The sequence below is a fragment of the Marmota marmota genome, unplaced genomic scaffold, assembly GCF_001458135.2.
Source record: "Marmota marmota marmota unplaced genomic scaffold, marMar, whole genome shotgun sequence".
Taxonomy (NCBI): Eukaryota; Metazoa; Chordata; class Mammalia; order Rodentia; family Sciuridae; genus Marmota; species Marmota marmota.
The window spans coordinates 6,446,640-6,467,006 of NW_025999949.1; the positions used below are offsets into that span (position 1 = coordinate 6,446,640).

Sequence of the window (20,367 nt, forward strand, 5' to 3'; positions counted from 1 at the left end):
ATATTTTCTACTCCTGGTAACTTTCAGAGTTGTTCATTTGAAAAATTATAGAGTCAAAATAACTATGATGTTTATTTTTAAAAATATTACATTAATTTTAAATGAACAAATAGTGTTCATTTTCTATAAATTAGAGATAGAAACCTTAAGAATAATGTAATTGTATCTGTTCAATTACAAGTGCAAGCATCTCTTTGAATTTTGGAAGAGATTAGTCTCTTTAAAGAGATCTGTGTTCATTTTAGACATCAAAGATTTGTGCCAATAAGTCTTTGTCAATTAAAATTTTATTTCCTGAGCTTCTTAAAGATAGACATAGAAAATATGATGTGACTTGCCATATATTATGTAAGTTGGTGCTATTGATTTGTGAAGGAAGGCAATGCAAAATTAGATGACTTGCTCCTGATTTGTACATACTGTTAATTTAAAATTTTATGTTTAAGGGTTTAATGAAAAGACTTATATATTGCTTTATTTTGGGGTAAATTAAGACATTTGTTGACTATATCACTTGCCCATCTTCTAGCTATTATCTATCAATATCCATGCAGTAGTGTGCATTAATTTAACATTGTATCACTGTTAAGGTAACTGCTCTTGTTCATGAACTACCCAGGGCCTTTTTCATCCATGTCGTTTCTGCTAGTTGAGGACTAGAAGAGCTAATTAGCTTTTCCTTAAAAAAAAAAAAAAAAGAATTGTAGCTCTAACCATTTGACTACCAGTGATTAGCACTACCAAAAGTTCTGAGAGGACAAGATTGAACCTAACATGTAAACTAAAATGAGTTAATTGGGACTAGATTTGTGAATTTATAATATTGATAATTTTGTCCTTCCAAACAAAATGGAGGCAAATCAACAATGAACTTGTCATTTACATTTTAATCACATTTGTATTTAAATATATAACTTTTGCTCAAATGGTATTAAATGAATAAACTAATTTTATTCATTTGTCATTCTGTAATTTGTTTTTACATTTTGAGAAAAACCCTTTCCAAGTGAAATGTCCTTCAAAGTAACTTAATGTGTATTCAAGTTTTAAATTAAGTGATACTATTTTGAGGAAATTTTTTATGTTAGTCTAAACTGTGTAAAGAATCTAAAAATTTAGATTATGTGGGAATAAATATTTTTTCAAGAATAGTTTCTTTTTTGAAATGCAATCTTTGTTCACTAAAGAGTGTGATTAAATATCTTAACATTAGAGTTCTTCTCCAAGGCATATTCCTTTGAATGGCTTGTTACTTTCCCAATTTCTAAGGACTAGTAGGACATTTCAGAAAACGCTGCAGATGTTTTTGAAACCCAGTCTAATTCAGCACCTGCCACTGTGTAAAATATCAGCTCATTCTCTACCAAATGAATAGCAGCAAAGTCCGTTACTTCAGTAGCCAGAGAATGTGTTTCCACCATAGATAAAGGGGTAAGTACGTATCACTCAATAAGGTTACATGTTTAAAAGCTGAAATGCAATTAAATTAATAAACTCCGATATGGCAATATTTGGCATTCTGGAAAGAACTATCTCTTTAAAGGTATTAGCATAAAGATAGCACATTTGTTTATTATGCTTCCAAATCAGCTCCTAGTATCTCTGCCACAGGTAACAATTGACTTTTCAGGCTTCAAGTTAATAGCCTTGTCTCTTGCTTGTAGGGATCAATATTAGTATTAATTAATCACCATTATCATCACTAAGATCTGGTTCTATTTGTTGTTACATCAGCAAAATATCAATATAGAAAGTGGACTCTCTGATCGTCATGGCAACTTCATCTCTTGGGTCAAAGAAAGTTTATCTTATCTGTGCATAGAGAGTGGCAAACTGTTTAGGGATCTAGTTTGAACTCTAAGAACATTGATTTAGTTTTTGTTTGTGAATAGAGGCTGAATTCCAATCACAAGGGACAGGTAAGATTTAAATATTAATGCCGAGAGGCTTGCCTGAGAGGGTGTCATACCATTACTGTCAGACTGTCTTTTTGAGATGACAAAAAGGTAGAGAAGAATTGTCTAGTCAGGATTATTTAAAGCTTTAGTAATTTGTACCTTTGACAAATACTTCTGAAAATGAATATATGATAATTACTAGATAGAATTGGTTTTGGTCAAGATTTCAAGTGTTAAAATAAAAGGCTTGTTTTTTTCTTTCATCTTTTCTGGTATTTTATTACAATACCCACTACACAAAAAAGTACCTTTGAGGACCAGTTTTGCCTAAGGATGGTATGAAACAACTTGTCCCATGTCTAAGGCAAGAGAGTTTTTTTTTTTTTTTCCAATGGATTTTCAAGTCCATGGAAGAAATTTATAGCAGAATATATTAATATTAACAAATATTCTTCTTAATAAGTGAAATACCAAACAATGAGCTGAAGGGATAAATGTGTTTGAATAAGGTTTGCAAGGATAATAAAGGATCATAAGTTTCTAAATCCAGAAAATAAAATACAGGGTATTTGGCTGATATTTCTAAGATATACTGACACTTAAATAAGCATTTTTAAAAATATGATCATTCAAAATTCATCATTTTCTTTAAAAAAAGTTATTTTAGAGAGTAAACACTAGATTTAGAAATGGTACCTGCAATATTCCACTCTTGAAATTGCAGGCTTTATATGAATTTAAATGTTTTTGCATTAAGAAAACCTGTATATACACCTCATGATTATAGAGACTTTAAAATGAATGTCTAGTGCCTGGTAGCTATAAGCAATATCACATAATAACTCATTCCAGGCATTGTCCACACAAAGCTTAAAGTCAACTCTTCTTATGTCTAAAACGTGATGCTGTTTATTATTTAATATTCAGGTAATCCTCCATGTATATGAGGCAAGAAATATGCCTATAAGAGACATTAGTATAATACTTAATATATTCTCTTTTCATCTGGGAATTTGCCACTGACTGCTTCATTTATTTTTGAAAGTGTTCCCTTTTGAATTGTTGGAAGATGTTGAGTGTTGTTAGCCTGATGTTTTCATGTACTTGGTTTGGCTTTTGGTAATGTCAAATTTATAATAGAAAACTTACAAATAGTTATAATAGTGTATAGATAGGACATCACAAAATATATAAGTTTTAATAGTCTGCACAAAAGCTTTACCATCTACCTTTTGTGTAGGCCAGTAAAAAGCTATATTTTAATTTTTGTTTAAAATATAAAGTGGATCTGAAATTTTTCTTTAAATGGGCATCTGTTGGAAGTTAGTTTTCATTGAGTTTCTTCTTAGAAAGATAAATTCTTTTGAAGATATAAATTACTTTAATCTACATTTGGAAAACTTGTGGGCATCTTTCATTGAGAGAATAAAAGATAGTATTCAGCTAGTTGACATTTGTTATACTAGATACTATTTCATATGGAAAAATTTCTTATAAATGTAAACAAACTGACAGGTTTTTCAGGCACGACCTCTAAAATTCTTTAATTTTCACAAAATTAAAAAATGTCTTTAAAGTTAACTAGGGTGAAGAACTAATTACAAAATTTGGAGTGAGAGACAAATATTCATTTTTAATTTCCTACTAATCCGGAACTTTTAACATGTAATTGTCTTGTTGTATGTTCTTTAGGAATATTGAACAAAAGTATACTCTTGAATAAACACTGAGTTCACTTCACTGTGTTATATGATGGAATTATTGGAACCTGCAAGGAACTGGGGTTAGCAGATTAAAAATAAGGAATTTACAAGTCTTTGAGTACAATTGAGAGGCCAAATCTTCTAAATTTATGCACAAAAATAGCAAAAAAATCCTTTTAAAATATTAGTAAAATAATAATTATGCTTCATAATTAAATGCACTTACTTGATGTTGTCGATTTATCCCTTGTTTACTACATTTTGATTACCTAATTTGGAAGAGATTAAAAGATCTGATTATATATAATTACCTGATAAAACTTGTGTCATAGATTTATTTAAATTTTTTATTTTTGAAGATGTTAGGAAGCCAACCCGGGACCTCCCACATAGTAGGCAAGTGCTTTTCCAATGAGCGCCACACCTGGCTGCATGTCACAGATTGATTTTATCATATTTGGCATTTAAGAAAAATTGTAAATTTTATTTCTTTCAATAGTGTAAACATTTTTTTTTTCATATTACCACTGGAAGTTCCTTTCGTTTTCTCTATAATGACTCCAATATAAAATGCTATGTACTAATAAGTTTTCTTGCTTACTGTGTGTGCTAAGAAGTTCAGAGGCTTTTGTTTTTAAATATAACCCTGTTTTTTAACTATGGAAAAAACAAAACAAAACCCTGTGAATTCAGTGGGAATCTTTTGGAATGAGGTGTTTCTTACCGTATTCAAATTGCCTTCATGAATGTGCATTTTCATCCGTGTCAAACTATATCACTGTCTTACTTTGTGGTGCTGAATAGTCCATACTTTCATGATGTGTGGTGTGCATTTATGTGTCTAGATTCTGTGGATAAATGTTATGCTAATTTAAAAATCCTCTCAAACTAGATTATACTTCAGTGAATATATACTTGAACGATGCATGATATATTGACAACACTGCCTGTCAATGGAAATCTTATACTTATCATGAAGTTTATTGTTTTGATTTTAAGAAAAATCAAAAAGTTTAAGTGATTGCTTTTTAGAAAAGAAGACAAAGTTAAGCAAGTAGTCACATTTGCTAATGTAGAATATTATCTCTGTGAAGTATATTTTACTCTTTTCACTTTTGTGTAGAAATTATGGAACAAATGTGTATTTTGAATTAAACACTTCAAATTCATAAATTGTCATATTTGCTTCCTTACCTATTTCATGTAGAGGAATATATTCTGTGGTATGCCAGGAAGCAGTGGCTCAGCTAACATAGATTTGGCAACAGTATTTGAAGGCTTAAGCCTGTTTTTTTCCAAAACCACAATCTATATAAGTAGATAAAAAGATTTTTAATTTTCTGAGTTATTTTTATTTATTTGGAATAATGTTGTCTGCATTTATATTGTACACATTTATCAATCAGATCTTCTTTCTCTTCTTGGAATGATATTCTCCAGTTTTCATTTTGAAAGGCTTTCTGCCTACTTGACATAAAAATAACCACATTTTTCTATGACATTTCCCTTGCTTGAAAGTACTCTTGCATATTTTGGAAATATTGGGCCTCCCACTGGCAAGTGCAGATTCAGTGCACAGGGGGGAATGACCAACGTGGGACTTGTATAAATTTGAAATATTCAAGAGTTCATTTGCAAATATATTAGGTGACTGCTAAAAATATCACCCACTTCTTAACAATGTGCATCTTGGACAAACAGGCGCATATTTTGTCATCAAGTTGCTTAAGCTTCTGAAGTCAGGGCTACAACTGGGTCAGATGATAAGATGAGCACAACAGAGAAACGAAGAGAGCGTCTGATAAAACCTGATTGATTGATGTCTGGCTTCCCCACCATCACAGGCAGTTGACAGTTAGTTTGGGATCAGGTGATTTGGCTTTTGCGATAGAAGATGGGGCCTGGTAGGCAAGCCTGAAGGACAAAAAGGTCGGTTTCTGTGTAGTGTCAAGTAATGTCGAGCTCCCACAAGGTGGGACATTATTAATATTTCATTCTTTCTTTTTTAGGTCCAGGTCCTAACATTTGATAGTCATTTTAAAGGTATGAAGATTCAGTCTACAAGCAGAAATGTGTGACTGCCTCCTTGTTGTATTTAATTTAATATTTTTACATTTTTTGATGTCATAAAGGAGAAGGGCATGTTTACTTGATAATTAAGTCATATTTTACATGCTACTTTCAATATACAGAGACTTACTATATATTAATTTTTAATTATAATTTTACAAGTTAAAGTGTTATAAAGTATAGCATTTAAACTGGCCAAATTTAATATTTGAAAAAAAATACTTTTTTAAAAGAAGTACAGGTTTCTTGGGAAGAAAAAATTTCTATATAAATTAATGGAGTTGCTAGCTCTAGGTGTTTCGGTATTTTAGATTCTGAGAAGCTTGGGTGAAAATTATTCTGGTAAAGAACACAGACATGTCAACATTGTAGAAACTTTGGATGTCACAGTGGGAGAACTTTATATACAAGTTCATGGTCAATGAATGATTCCACTGAAATTTGCTGAACTTTAATCTTGCTGCTGATCAGATTATTAGTATTTGTATTTCAGTCATAGAAATCCATATATTCTTGACATGTAAAAATCACCCTAAAATATCATGAGTTAGCTACTTTGCATGTTCTACAGAAATACATGGTAGAGCATTTCTGAGTTTGAATAAAATTATAGATGGATAAATATTCTTGGTATGAAGGAAGGGAGGGAGAAAAGGAAGGGAGGAAGGAAGGGAGGCAGATGTAAACTATAATAGTTTTAGGATAAAATGTTTTCCAGTGTTAGCTATGAGTATTAGTATAATTGTTAGAGAGTTGGAATTCTGACAACTTGGATTTGAATTTAGATTTAGGACAGTTGGATTTCTCTAGAAATCCTCTGGATCTACCATTTTTCTCTGAGTTTTAAGGGTCAGATCTCCAAAGAACAATTGAGTCTCAGTTAACACAACAGGCTTAATATCAGTAAGGTAAATTCTGTAAGGTGCTGTGTATGGTTGATAGGACAAGTGGAATAGTATATGGAAGTGGCTGTGCCCAAACCTGAGAGGGTCCTTACAATTAATGATCAGGGAAGGTGGGCTGATGGTCATTCAGCAGTGAGTAGGAATATGTACAAGGAAGGTTCTGTGAGATTATGACCTGGTTTCTTCTACATACATTTATATGAAACAAACAAACAAACAAACCTATCTATCTATGCATACACATATATCACAAATATGTATATATTCAGAAATATCAAGGAACCATTTTAGATATGATAAAAAAATAAATAAATAAAAAACTTTGCAGAACAGATGGTTCAGGCAAAGAAGCTCACCTTTAGTGATCTTATTCTGATGTTCATGTTACTGATGGGAGTGCTGTAGTTATAGCTGCTGGTGGTAGCTAAAGATGGTCAATGCTTTTGTTATATGAGGGAAAGGAGAACAAAGTGGATTTATCTTGTATGATCTCCATGTAAGTCTGTGATACTTTCTCAATTATGCAGTTAAAATAATGTTTCATTTTCAGGAAGTGTGGCTGTTGTTAAAGGCAAATTGCTTTGATGGAGGTTTTTGTTGTTTTTTTTTTTTGAGTATCTATTAGCAATTCTCTAAAATTTATTGACCTACTTTTCTGTGTACACATATATGCTTTATGTCATACATTACCTAACACTTCTTTTGCCATCCTTTTCTTCCTTAATTCTTTTTGTTTTTTTTTCTTTTTATTCTATCTGATTTTGAAGTGCATACTTTCTTATATATGTGGATTAACATATTTGAAAAATAACTAATTATACATTAAGGAATGTACATTGAGTAAAACTAAACTTGTCAGATGAAAAAAAAAATCACACCATAAAAATAATTATAGTCAACCATTCTCATATGAAAAGTAACAAGGAGCCCATTGGTTAGCTAGACTGCAGTTTCAGGATGAGAAACTTCATTTAAGGAAGAGTATTCATTTAAGATTCAGTGGCCAAACTAATAGTCCAACATTCACTTTGCTCTTCTTTGACTCTTGATTCAAATTCTCATTTAGAAGAAAGTACAATGAGGTTTAGTTACAGGTTGTTGCTATGGCAGATCTTATGGGATCTATTTTCAAAACTCTGGTTAGTATTGGTGTTCTAAATATTCAAAAATAATTCTCAAAATTTATAGGAGGTGAAGCAGATGTTGACTGAACATTGTTATTATTAGCTTGGAATCCATAAATTTTGAAGAGTGTGAAGATTCACACATTTTTATGCAAAATTTTGTGCATTCAAGAACTTTTCTAGGAAGCAGTTTTCACTTCAGTGTGACACTCAATGGGCTTTACAGCCCCATCAAAACCTTAAAATCACTCTGAAGAATTCCATGTAGGCATCGATATGGTCACTTACTAAATTATTTTAAGTAATTATATAACCTGGTTGCAGTTTCACTTTTATTTGCCCAAACGATTTATTACAGAAACATCAAATTATGTCACTTTGCTGCTTTAAATTCTCCAGTTGATATTCTTTGCAATGAATAACCAAACTTTTTACCATGGCTTGCCATGTTCTCCACCGTCTATTCCATGCATCCATCTGATCAGCAGGTGTAATCCCAATCCCTACCCTGACTCTGATAAAACACCTGCTTTACTTTTCATCCTATGGATTTTCTTTCTTCCTTGAACATGTTCAGTTGCTCCTCTTCCTGGTGTGTCCCCTCCCCTAGATTTCTATATGGCTGGCTTCTTATCATAGGCTCCTTATGTCCTAAGTCAACATTAGAAAGGACTTTTCTAGCCTCTTTTTAAAATTTTCTATACCCCTAAAAGCTTCAGTTTTCTATCTTGCCTGTTACCTATCTCATTTGTTTGTTAGTTTATTTACATGTTTATTAAATGATTTTTTTGATTGGATCCAAATTCAGTGGGTGTGGGAACTAGTCTTGTTTTCACTTCAGTACTTCTAGTTACCAAAAGAGTACCTGGCACATAGCAAACACTCAAAGAATATTAGTTGAAGAAATGAATGAATAAGCAACTGTTTTAAAACCAATTTAAATTGTTTTAAATTTCCAGAAATATATCACAAAACAAGTGATTTTTCAGTTCTGCCTCCAAGAAAAATTTTACCTATATGCTATAAATTCAACTTAAATAAAAATTTCCACTTGTTCAATAAACAGAAATATAACAAGTACAAATATTGTGTAATGTGTTACTCTGTGAGGAGGGGAGAATATGAATGTTGATAAACCATGGTCTCTTCCTTCCAGTATCACATTAAGTAGTGAGGGAGAAAGGCATCACTCTATGATATGTCTATGATAATTGGAGGTATAATGTGATGTGGGTCTTGAAATGCCTAGGTGAGTCAGGATAAGCCTCTAGCATGAAGTCTTATTTTGGCTTGGTTTTGAAGAATAAATAGGGGATCTGGTCATAAGTAGAAGGGATTGCCTCTCAGCATAATCAATAGTTTGGCAAAGAGCAGAAAAGCATCAAAGAGCATGACACTTTCAAGATCCATTGACTAATGGTGGCCAGAGATTAAACTTCATGGGAAAATGTCACAAAAAAACAGCTTGAGAGGTGATTTGGGTGAGTTTTAAAGTGCCCCGGTAAATAACTTAGATTCATCCAAGTAATTGATGTTCATTGCAGATTTTGAAAGTAGAGCCTGATTAGTGTGACTTAACTCTGTTTGATAATTACTCAGCCTTACCAAATTACAGTTTGGAAATGATAGAGGACAAGAAGTCTGTGAGCTGACAAAGGACTTCAGTTAACTTTTTTTTTGTTAAAAATTATTATCTCAAAGTCAACCTTAGACCTTCTGTGCTACCTTCTAACTTCTACATAGAGATTTAATATCAGCATTGTAGCTGATGGCTAAAACAATCACTCAGTGCTTTCAGTAGTTTAGTATGAATATTTTAATGAGGCTAGACAACACATGCAAAAGTAAATGAACAGAGCAGTATCTTTTTAATTGACTCTGTTTGTGCCTAACTCATGAGACTGTCTTTGGTAGTAGCTTTCCATTCAATCATATGCATTAGCCTAGTTTTATAGCTGAGTATCAAGAAGGATAAATGTTCAATAACAAATGGGCAGAGTAATTGTTACTGGGATTGCCAATTGTTGCAACCCCTTTGAAAGATAATTTGGCAGTTTTTAGCAATTAAAATTGCACATATACTCTTTGACCCAGTAACTCCACATATCCCATAGAAACCCACACGTGTGCTCATTACAGCATGGTTTATAATAGCAAAAAATTAGAAATCACCTAAACGTCCATTAATAGGGGATGGGTTAAATAAAATTATAGTAAAATTCTCTCATGTATTATAAAGGATCAAATAGATGTGTCCATGCTGATATGGAAATCTCTTCAAAGACACATAAAATGAGGAGAAAAAATTAGCATGACATACTCTGCTTGTACTTTTTTTTTTTAAAGTGAAGCATGGATAGATAAGTAGATACAGGAATATTTTTTCATGAGAAATTCCTATAAAAATGTGCAAGACACTTTTGATGATTCTTGTCTCTGGGAATTATACCTGTGAGTTTGAAGTATCCCATAATCTTTCTTTCCACTGAATGCCTGTTCATATTATTTTGATTTTAAACTAGTTATGATTATCAGTTATTAATTAATACCAATAAGAAAAATCAAAAGAAAACTAGAATGCTTACATTGGAAAGTGTATTATTTTCATACCACCACCCAGCATTGCTACTAATATATCCTGTTGTGGGGATAGGGGTTTGGGGGCAAGAAAATAGTCAAATAATTATTGCCAATATAATGAAAATTTAAATTACTCATCTTCCCCTTGGTTGCATAGTTGAGTGGATAGCAATGCTGCTAGGGGTTAGGAAGAAAAAGTAGAAGGAAAAATATTTGATAAATGATTTCAATATATGTCTAATTCAGACACTGATATAGGGAAGAATAGCTATAATGACAAATTTTACTATAGTCCTTATTACGCTTATATAAGAATATACCCAAAGTGGGCACTCCAGTGGAGATTAAGCTCTGTTTTACTTTGGAGAAGGAAATATCATAGGGGAAAAGATTTTAAAAATATTGCCTTTTAAAGTATAGTATTTCTCTATTTTTAGCATAGGTCAGGGCTATGTTGTTAACCTCAAATTAATAGTGTATGATTGTTTGGTTTTAGATAAAAGATCTATTTTTAAAAATTCAATGTACAGTTCTAGATCCTATTATGCAAAAAGAAGTTCATCTCTGTGATTTCCATTTCCTGAGTTCAGAAATTTTTCTATGCTTTACCTCAAATGGTTCCTCCTTCACCCATATCAAATGTTTTATCTTTCAAGTGATTTTAAGATGGCTTTCATTTTTATTCACATGATTATATGCAAGCATATTTTAAAAGCGGTTCAAGGTGAAATCTGTTTGTTTGTTTGCTTTTGCGCCTTATTAGGGATTTTGTATCCTCAAAAATATTCCAAGCTACCTCCTGAATTCTTTTGGGAAGTAGTCACAGCAACAGCAGAAGCAGGAAGGGAATGAGTGCATGGCCTAGCATTAAGCCTGAAGAGTCATGGGGACTTCAGAAGGATGCCCCTGCAGAAAACAGGAAGGTCTTAATTCACAAATGCCTCCATATGTATCCTCTAATAATCAGGACAAGGGGCAAAGAAAATAAAATATGTTGACTTTTTGTCAAATGATTTTGAAGACATGGACACAAAGTTAGTAGGAAGTAACATACGGAGGTAAGGGAAATTAGAACCTATAAACAAATACAGTGTTTGCCTCTATCATTTGAAAGAATCTAGAGCCTAGAAAATTAATGCATTGTGCTTGTTTGTTGTTACCTGTTAGATTCTTCTAGCATTTTGAGTCTTGTTCTTTCTTTCTTTCTTTCTTTCTTTCTTTCTTTCTTTCTTTCTTTCTTTCTTTCTTTCTTATCACATATGACCAAAATGTAAATTTTATTAAATCTATTCTTATGTATTCTGAACAACCCAGATAGATTTGAAGATTGTATTTTGAATTTTATTGCATTTAAAAATTTTACATTCTGAGTTTAAACTGAGAATCTACCAAGATGCATGATCTAATTTATCTAATCAGTTGCATTCAGTGATGACTTTATGTTAATAGGGAAGTAATTACTTGGAAAAAATAATCACGTTGATCTCTTGAGGTATGTTTTGCCATCAAGAATTTTGGCTTCTATGTAGTCTGCTGATGTACCAGCCATCAACTGTTGAAAAGTTACAAGTAGTTTTCTTGATGATAAAGTTAGTGGTTGGTACTAAAAATAGACTCACAGAAAAACCTAGTAGAATAAGTTATTGAAGATGATCCAGTTAGAACTACAAATCCCAGAGGAATAAGCAAAATTTCTGGGGTGAAAAGACCTCTGGATTACTGATGTCACTAGAATTCGTTTTCAGAATTGGATAACTTGCTATGCTACATGTAGTGTATTCTGATCAAATGGTACACTGTTCCTCCTTAGCCACCCTGAAGAAATTTGTTACCCTCGTGGTCTAAGTATTGTAAATTAAATTTGCAAGGTACTTACTTGAAAATGAGGGTGCAGGTGAACTTACATATTAGCTTTAATGGCTGCCTGTAAGATAGTACTTGAATGGAGGTACTGGGAAAAGTCATGTATTTATGTTTTTATTTAGAAAGGGGTTGATTTATGCAATCATTCTATAAAGAGAAATTATGTTAAAATGTTTCAGAACTCTGGAGCCTTACATCAGGTTTTACATTCCAGTTACTTCTTTGTGTATTCTTGAGCAGTTTCCTCCATTTGTAAAGAAGAGGTTATTAAAGAAACTATCCAAGAGCTGATGAGAGTACTAAATGGATTCATATATGCAAAGAGTTAAGAGCAGTCCCAGGAATGCACTAATAAAACTTTACTTTTGAGATCAAGTCCATGGAAGGAAACTGTTCTCTTGTTGTGGTGAATATCTTCAGGTATCTAAAATATAATGTTAAATATCTTTATACTTAACTAGACAAATATTTAAATGAAGCATTTTGTTTTTATAAATATTTTTCTAGTTGGAGTAAGTTTTATAAAAATGTAGACCTTCAGATCAAACAATTTAATATTTTTTCCCAAACAACTCAAAAATATTTTTTTAAATATTAAATATTTTATTGTCAAGAGGTGTGTATTTCGAGCTCCACTGGAAAACGTTTGATGAAGTAGATTGATAGTAGATTGTATATGCGACACACAAGGAGGTATAAACAAGTAAGAGCTTTTTACTTTATTTTAAAATTTTTTTTTAGTTTTTATAATTTATTTATTTATTTGTCCTAATTTGTTACACATGACAGCAGAATGCATTTGCATAGTACACAAATGGAGCATATTTTTCTTTTCTCTAGTTGTACATAGAGTCACACCATTCATGTCTTCATACATGTATTAGGGTAATGATGTCTATCTCATTCCATCATCTTTCCTATTCCCATACTCTCTCTCTTCCCCTCTCTCCCCTTTGACTTTAGGAACTATGAAATGTTATAGATCACTTTGTCTATTTTTTTAAAAATATTAAATAGCACTTTTTTGGTATTAATACAAATCGTACAGAGGTATTTTAGGTATAATAATCATTCCCAGAAAAAGTAAGTAGTGAAAAAACTTCTTTGGTTTATTTTGTTTTTCCAGACAGTTCTGGGGTTAATATACAAAATTTATTTAGAAAGATCCTGAATGGTATCTGAAAAGGTCATCAAAGGAACCAATTAGTTAAAATGCATTTGGATGACCTGAACACATAGTTGTTGTGTCTGTAAAATCCCAGACACACTTTATTAGGACAATCCAGCTGGTTTGCTATTTCTATCTCCTCATTATCAACACGTTATGGTATGGCCTCTTCCCCCTCACTTCCAGTGCCAGGAATTTGGCAGGGACACCATGTTAGCAAGTCAGAGACTGGGGGTGGGGAGAGACAGCAAGGATTTCACCCTGCCTCAGGGTGAGGAAGAAGTGCTTTCTAAACATTTTGCCACTGTGTTAAGATAATGGACATTTTTAGTCTCATGGTGAATTTGAAGAAATAATAAAATCTATCAGGTTTCTAGAAACAATCTTAAGGAAAATTTTATTCATACTAGTGCACTCTTCCATATATATGGAAGTTGTTTGTAAATCTCAAAATTCCAAAATTCTTCCCATTTCACCCATCTCAATATTACAGAAACTCAAAAAGTCAGTAAAATAGTGTCCCTAGATCTTAATTCATAGTTTGTATGATCAAAAATAAGTCATTAACAGAACATCATATGACATTTTATGGTAGTGTGACTGATCTTATTCAGTGGAGTAAGAAAATCCTCTTATATCAGAGCATAAAGACAACAGATGTGAAAATCTGTATTTGGTCACTGTTCACACTTTTTTAAAAAGTGGTGAATGAAAAGCAAACAGACTGAGGACTCGTTTGACAGTTTCATAGAATTTCAAATTTTGTAAGTAAGTTAAGCTCTTTGAACAATACTACTTTCAAAGAAAGATTCTTGAAATGATGATGATTGTACAAATTATTTCTCATTTTTTGTACATATGTAATAGTGTGTACTGCAAATTCATTTATCTTGGATCTTTTTCATAAAGAATTTTCTTTGAATTATCTGATACTCCATGAAATAAAAATATTTCTGTACCTTAAAAACTTTGGGAATCATCTCACATTGAATTTATTTATAGTATGTACTTTTCAAAACACATGAATTATGCTTTTAGAGCATCTCAAGAGATAGTACATATTATCATAAAATGTTAGGTTTTAAAAAATAAAGGATCATCTTTCTTTATTACTGCACATAGTGATAGTTATAATACAAGTTCATTATGACCCCTTTCTTCCACATTGGGAGAAACCACTTGAGGATGTATTTTGTTACCATCTATAATTGTGTACACTAAAATCCTTTTACTCTTTTTGACTATTAGATATAGCTGCCACATAATTCATAACATCACAAAGATGAATTTATCAATACCAGTAGAAACTCAGTAATTTTAACTAGAGACCATATTTATAATGTTCTTTCCCTGTCAGAAAAACATGTCTATATATTTATTGGCTTATTTAAAATACATCAATGGATTTTCATTTCATAGATTTAAGTTAAATAATAAGGTAGAATTTTAGTAATCTGAGACAAGAATCAAGCTAAGAATGAAAGAATATCTGTTTATAGCTTTTGTTAAAGAGAAAAATATGCTATCATTTATGCCATTCATTGGTCTAGATTTGTGCCATCAGTGTCAGTGTTAGAAGCAGGTAGAAAACTCAAATTTTTCTTAAAACCTTGATTTCTCAAAGTTTTCATCACCCCAAGAAAAATGGAAGTGTTGCCTCTCAATTTACATGCATCTTCTTTTAAGGTTGTAGTAATGCATACTGAATATATGGGTATGACACTGAGATTTTACTGTGGGTGGAAAAGGAAGAATGCAAATTAAAAGAGAAATGGTTTATTCACAAATTAAAGAAACAAATTGTTCCCTTGGGTGCCTCCTTAATTGATGAAGAGCAAATAAGTAGGATGCAGTTAACTAGACCCGCAGAGAGGGGCAGGCGCATCTCTCGGGGCTGAGGTTACAACCTCAGGCTTTCTAAGTGTGAGGGATTTGTAAATGAAGCTGCTTTGTTACTGTCAGAATTAATATGTGGATAAAAATCTATGTTTTCAAAGCTCTTACAGCATTTTTGTTGTATCCCTTCTTTATTTTTAAAAGTAGTTTTATGTTATTTTTGTACTATTAACATTCTACACTTCTGACATTTCTGCCCCTCACTACCGACACCGAACAATAGAACTGCTTCAATTAAGAAACAGAACATCAGCCCCTGGCATCTTACTCTGTTGTTCCATCTTTTTTGCTAGGGAGAATTCATTTGTTTCTTAATTAAGAAAAACACCAATAGCATGAAAAATCTGCTTATGGTACCTGAATGGTAATTAGGCTAAAGGTAGAAAAGAAACATGCACATACATTCCAGTAGCAGCCAGAATGAACTTGAGCTGATAAAAATGAACTACACTACCCTTGCATAAATGGAGCCGAGAGAAGTGTACAGTCATTATGGCTAAGACAATATGCAAACTATCTTCAAAGAAATCAAATTGCTAGAGTGTTTTCATTTGCATGTATTAACTATTAACATAATGAGGAGAAGTGACATTGGACCCGGATTGTGTGTCTGTTCGGATTGATAATTCTACTGCATCTGCAAACAGACGCCCAAAAATCATGCTAGTAGTTAGATCAGAGTTGAACTCTGCAGTGTGGGCTCAAACAAAATCCAGAGCTTTCGGAACCTGCTGGGCTGCTGAGTGTTGACATCTCTCTCATTCCCATCTGTCTCATTCTCACTCTCCCCTCCTCTCTGTCTTCCCACCCAGCCGTCTCCTTTATGTTTTTTAAAACAATGATCTGTCAGTGCAAAAACTTACTTTGAGCTTTAGAGGAGCAAAATTGTCATGTGAAACTTCTTGATTTTCCTTTGTGCAACTTTTCCTGGCATAAGAATGAGTGCCAGAAAGGAGATCTTAAAGAACCATCGGGCTAACTTGCGATCTGTTATAGAGTTTGAAGATTTAGTATTTTGTTTATTTATTCCCAGCAACTATAAATTTATGAATAAAAGAAACTGACATCAATTGAGCTCCTATTATATGCCATGCACTATATAAAATGGTTTTCCCTTGGGAAAATGGAATTGGGTTTATCACAGAGTCAGAAGATATTTACTATTCCATGCTGACGAGAAATTCTGGCAACTACTTAAATCTTTGACTAATTTTAAAAAGATAAAATCCAAACATTTTTCTTGATTTTAGAATTCCTATGTTAATGCTCCTAAAAATCAGAATGTAGCTTACCTCAAAATCAACAACTCCATTTAATTTTGTAGTAATTTTTGAAACCTATTGATGTAGCTTGCTAACAATGGATACAACAGTATGTCTTTGTTTCCCATAATTTTATTCATCCTGTTAACAAATATGTGTTGTAATCTTTTCCTGAATCTGCCTGTTGCTGTTGTGTCTGGAGGTGAACACTGCTAGGAAGGTAAGGACTCTGCTCTTGTAGAACTTAACATTCTAGAAGTAGGAAACAGGCAATAGAAAAAAGTAACTCAGTGTGATTTCATATTGGGATGAGTGCTATGAAGAAAATCAAACAGAGTAGATCACATTAGAACTCTCTGTGTAAAATTACACAAAGTCTGTGTAGAATTACACAAAAATTTACTAAACTGCTGTGGTTAATGAGGAACACCAAAACAAGTATCTTTCCTTGAAAATTATTGGAAACCACTGTCAGGGGTAAAAGGACCAATGTTTCCCAGAGGTACTGATCCAAACTGTCCTCCAACTTCCAGCTGAAGAATGTTAGCTTTGGGGTGGTGTGGAGGCCAGTAAAGACTATGGAGGACATTGGACTCCATTGAGCAAAATACTTGAGTATGTGTCAGAAATGGAGTTAGGTTCTGGGGACAATGTATTTATTAAGGTGGGCATAAAGCACACCCTAGAATGGGACTTCTGTTCTGGAAGAAATACTTGAATCTATTTAAAACAATGATGGTGGCTCTCTGGAAACTCACCCCAGTGGTCTTTAAATTTTTAGGCCTGTTGTTTACTTTTATAATGTTTACATGAATATAAGTTTATGGGATATTACATGACAATCAACAAATGGATAATCATACAATCAGAGTGATAATTACATTATTCTGTCCATATTATGGGAGAGAGCTTCTAGGACAAAATATGGCATTCTTGTATTATGTATATAATGTTATAAACTTACTAAAATTAATAATAAAATATGTATTGTTATATAACAAACAATATGTATGTTGAGTATGTGGAACGTGAATTTAAAAAATGTACATACTGCTTGATGTTGTGGATCTTTGTTTGGGGGCGTTCTGGGGGTTTTATAAGTATGGAGGTTATAAAAGAAAATTGTTTTATATTTAAGTGATGAGTTAACCTCTTGGCCACATATGTTGGCTATAATGTCACAATTTCCTTTGAAAAAGGCAGGTTGATGGTCTGTACTAGATCACTCATTTAGATGTAGTCCACAGGAGTTAAGAGGTAAGAGCAGTTCTTGTCATACTCTCTTAGAAAACACCTAAGAAATTTTAGGAAGCACAGTTGCCCCAGAACTCTGGAAGATTTTTTTTTTTTCAGAAGGAAGGATACAACTAAGCTCACACCAAGTAATTTGACAAATAAAAAGATTCAGAGTATGTTAATTCAAGAGAAATGCTTGAGACATTTGGATACTACTACTAATATTGGGGCATTAATTAATATTTTCATTTGCACTTGGATGTCCACTTAAAGAATGCAAGATGAATAAGAAAGCCACTGGGAAAAGGCTGAGGAACCCCATAGAGAGGAATGGAAATTTATAACTTACATTACTTCATACCAAAACAAATGAATGGGAGCTGGGGATATAGCTCAGTTGGTAGAGTGCTTGCCTCACATGTACAGGGCCCTGGGTTCAATTCCCAGCACCACAAACAACAACAACAAAATAAATAAATAAATAAAAACAAGACTTTCTTTCTGTTTCAATTGCTGTTGTGTTGACTGCATTTGAAAGACAAACATCCAATTTTATAATCATTTTTCTAACCTATTATTTATTTTTCTGGATATGAAAATAGCAACATGTGGATAAACAGTTATCTGGCTTTCTTGGTAAACTCTGCCCAATACCTGTCATGCTTAAGTTTCTGGATTTGGTACCAATAAAAAGGTATTGCCTATCATCTGGAGATTTTATAATTGCTGAAGACTGAGAGTGGTCATACTTAATACATACCAGAAAATCTTCATTTTGTTTAAATTGGTTTAGTTTAGTGTGTTTAGCTGGTTTTTATTTTATAAAATGTTGCAAAACTAAGATATTTCTATTACAGATGAAGAAAACTAATAATTTTTCCCTCCTCAACTTTCCCTCTGCCATACTTCCTAATGTCTACAGGCATTGTCAGGATTTTCATGAGGGGAGGTTAAGCTAGGACTATGATTAAATTTTTAACACTTGTAGTTTTCTGAGATTTCTCTGAGAAAAAAATTTTCTTTCATACATACTTCATAGTTTTGTATTCTCTGCTTACAGAGGATTCCCTATAAGCTTCAGATACACAATACCTGTGATCTATTTATGTGTGTCTGCCTTATGTTTTATATACATATAGTATGATTCCAAGTGTCACAGAGAGAGAGAGATGCGTAGCCATTATTCTTTATGTTAAGTTTTGTCATATGTAGTGGGAGAATCTGAGAAGTTTTATTATCAGTTCAACTCTCTACTTGAATACTGATAGAGAACAACATGTTTACAACTTAACATGCATGGATGTTTTAATTATTCAATATGAAATGATTAATATGAACAACAATAAGGAAGATCATGGTAACTATAATCCCTCAAATCTAAGAACATATTGTTGTATTGTAATCTAATACATGTGTACATTATTTCCATGCCAAAGGTAAAAGGGCTGTATTATTGTTTATATCTTATTGATTAGGAAACTAATAGCAGACCAAATCTAGTTCCCTTCATGTATCTTTGATATTGGTGCAATAGAGGAAATGAAAAGGTAAATGTTCTGCAATAACCTTGTTATAATCCCAGAATGAATTGTATAGCTAAGCACACAAACTTGTTTCTCTCAAGTGGGATTTGGTGATTCCAGCATTTCATGGCATATAGAATATACTATTATCTTTTAAATATATATTTAAAATTCAGTTTTATTATTATGCTTATGCATAACAGTTCTCAATGTTATTTTTTCTCTTATTTTTAATGTTTGACTTTTTCAAAAACTTTTGAAGTGCAATTACAATGTACCTGAAATTGACAAGTACTTGGATGATTTCTCTTGAACTTAAAAAGAAAAACAAATAGTAAGTATTGTTATGACAGAGCTATTTGAGTAGATAAGAGGATATATTTATCCACTTGACATACTTGCTTTAAGTGTTACATATGGAATTAATAGGAGAATACAGCAAACATTCATTTCATTCAACATATCCCCTGGGAATCTATGATAAGCATTTTGGATAAATATATGTGTATATTACATATTCTGGATAATGTAATGAAACTTCTATTGCAAGCATCTCTGGTGTCAGAGACTCTCTTAGCCACTTTATGTGCATTTAATTTGTCTACATTATATATCAGCATAATCTTGTTTTATAGAGGATAGGTATGATTAACCCCATTTTAAGAGACATTTTGGGTCACACTGCAATTGACAGACCTATTATTTGGAGTAGGCTTGGGAGTCCCTTGTCTTAATACCATTTTATCAGTGAAAGTGGTTCTCACCCAAAATGGAGGGATCCAACAGTGAATAACATGGGATAATGTAGGCAGAAATGCCTGTTTTTGAATCTGGCACACACACAACCCATAAGGGCTAGTCGGGTTTGAACCACTGTCTCTGTCCTCACAAGACTTACAGTCCAAGGATACCAGGTGGACCCTATGTATAGTACAGAATGACATGTCAGGAGAGGAATGTCATTTGGTTTCAAATATGGAACTACAGGGATCAATTTGGGGCCTTTAGTTAGCTTACTTGAGAAAGTATGGTATTGGAAACTTTAGATAATTTTAGGTAATATTAACTCCCCTAAAAACCCTTAGGCATCAGATAGAACTTATTGAAAACACTTTAGAACTTATTGAAAACACTATATA

General features: G+C 32.5%; 1 protein-coding gene across 2 annotated transcripts in view; it reads left to right on the top strand.

Moving 5' to 3' along the window:
* Positions 1–20,367, top strand: part of Zfpm2 (zinc finger protein, FOG family member 2) — a 433,039-nt gene that overhangs the window by 4,994 nt on the left and 407,678 nt on the right. The gene's annotated exons all lie outside the window — the stretch shown is intronic.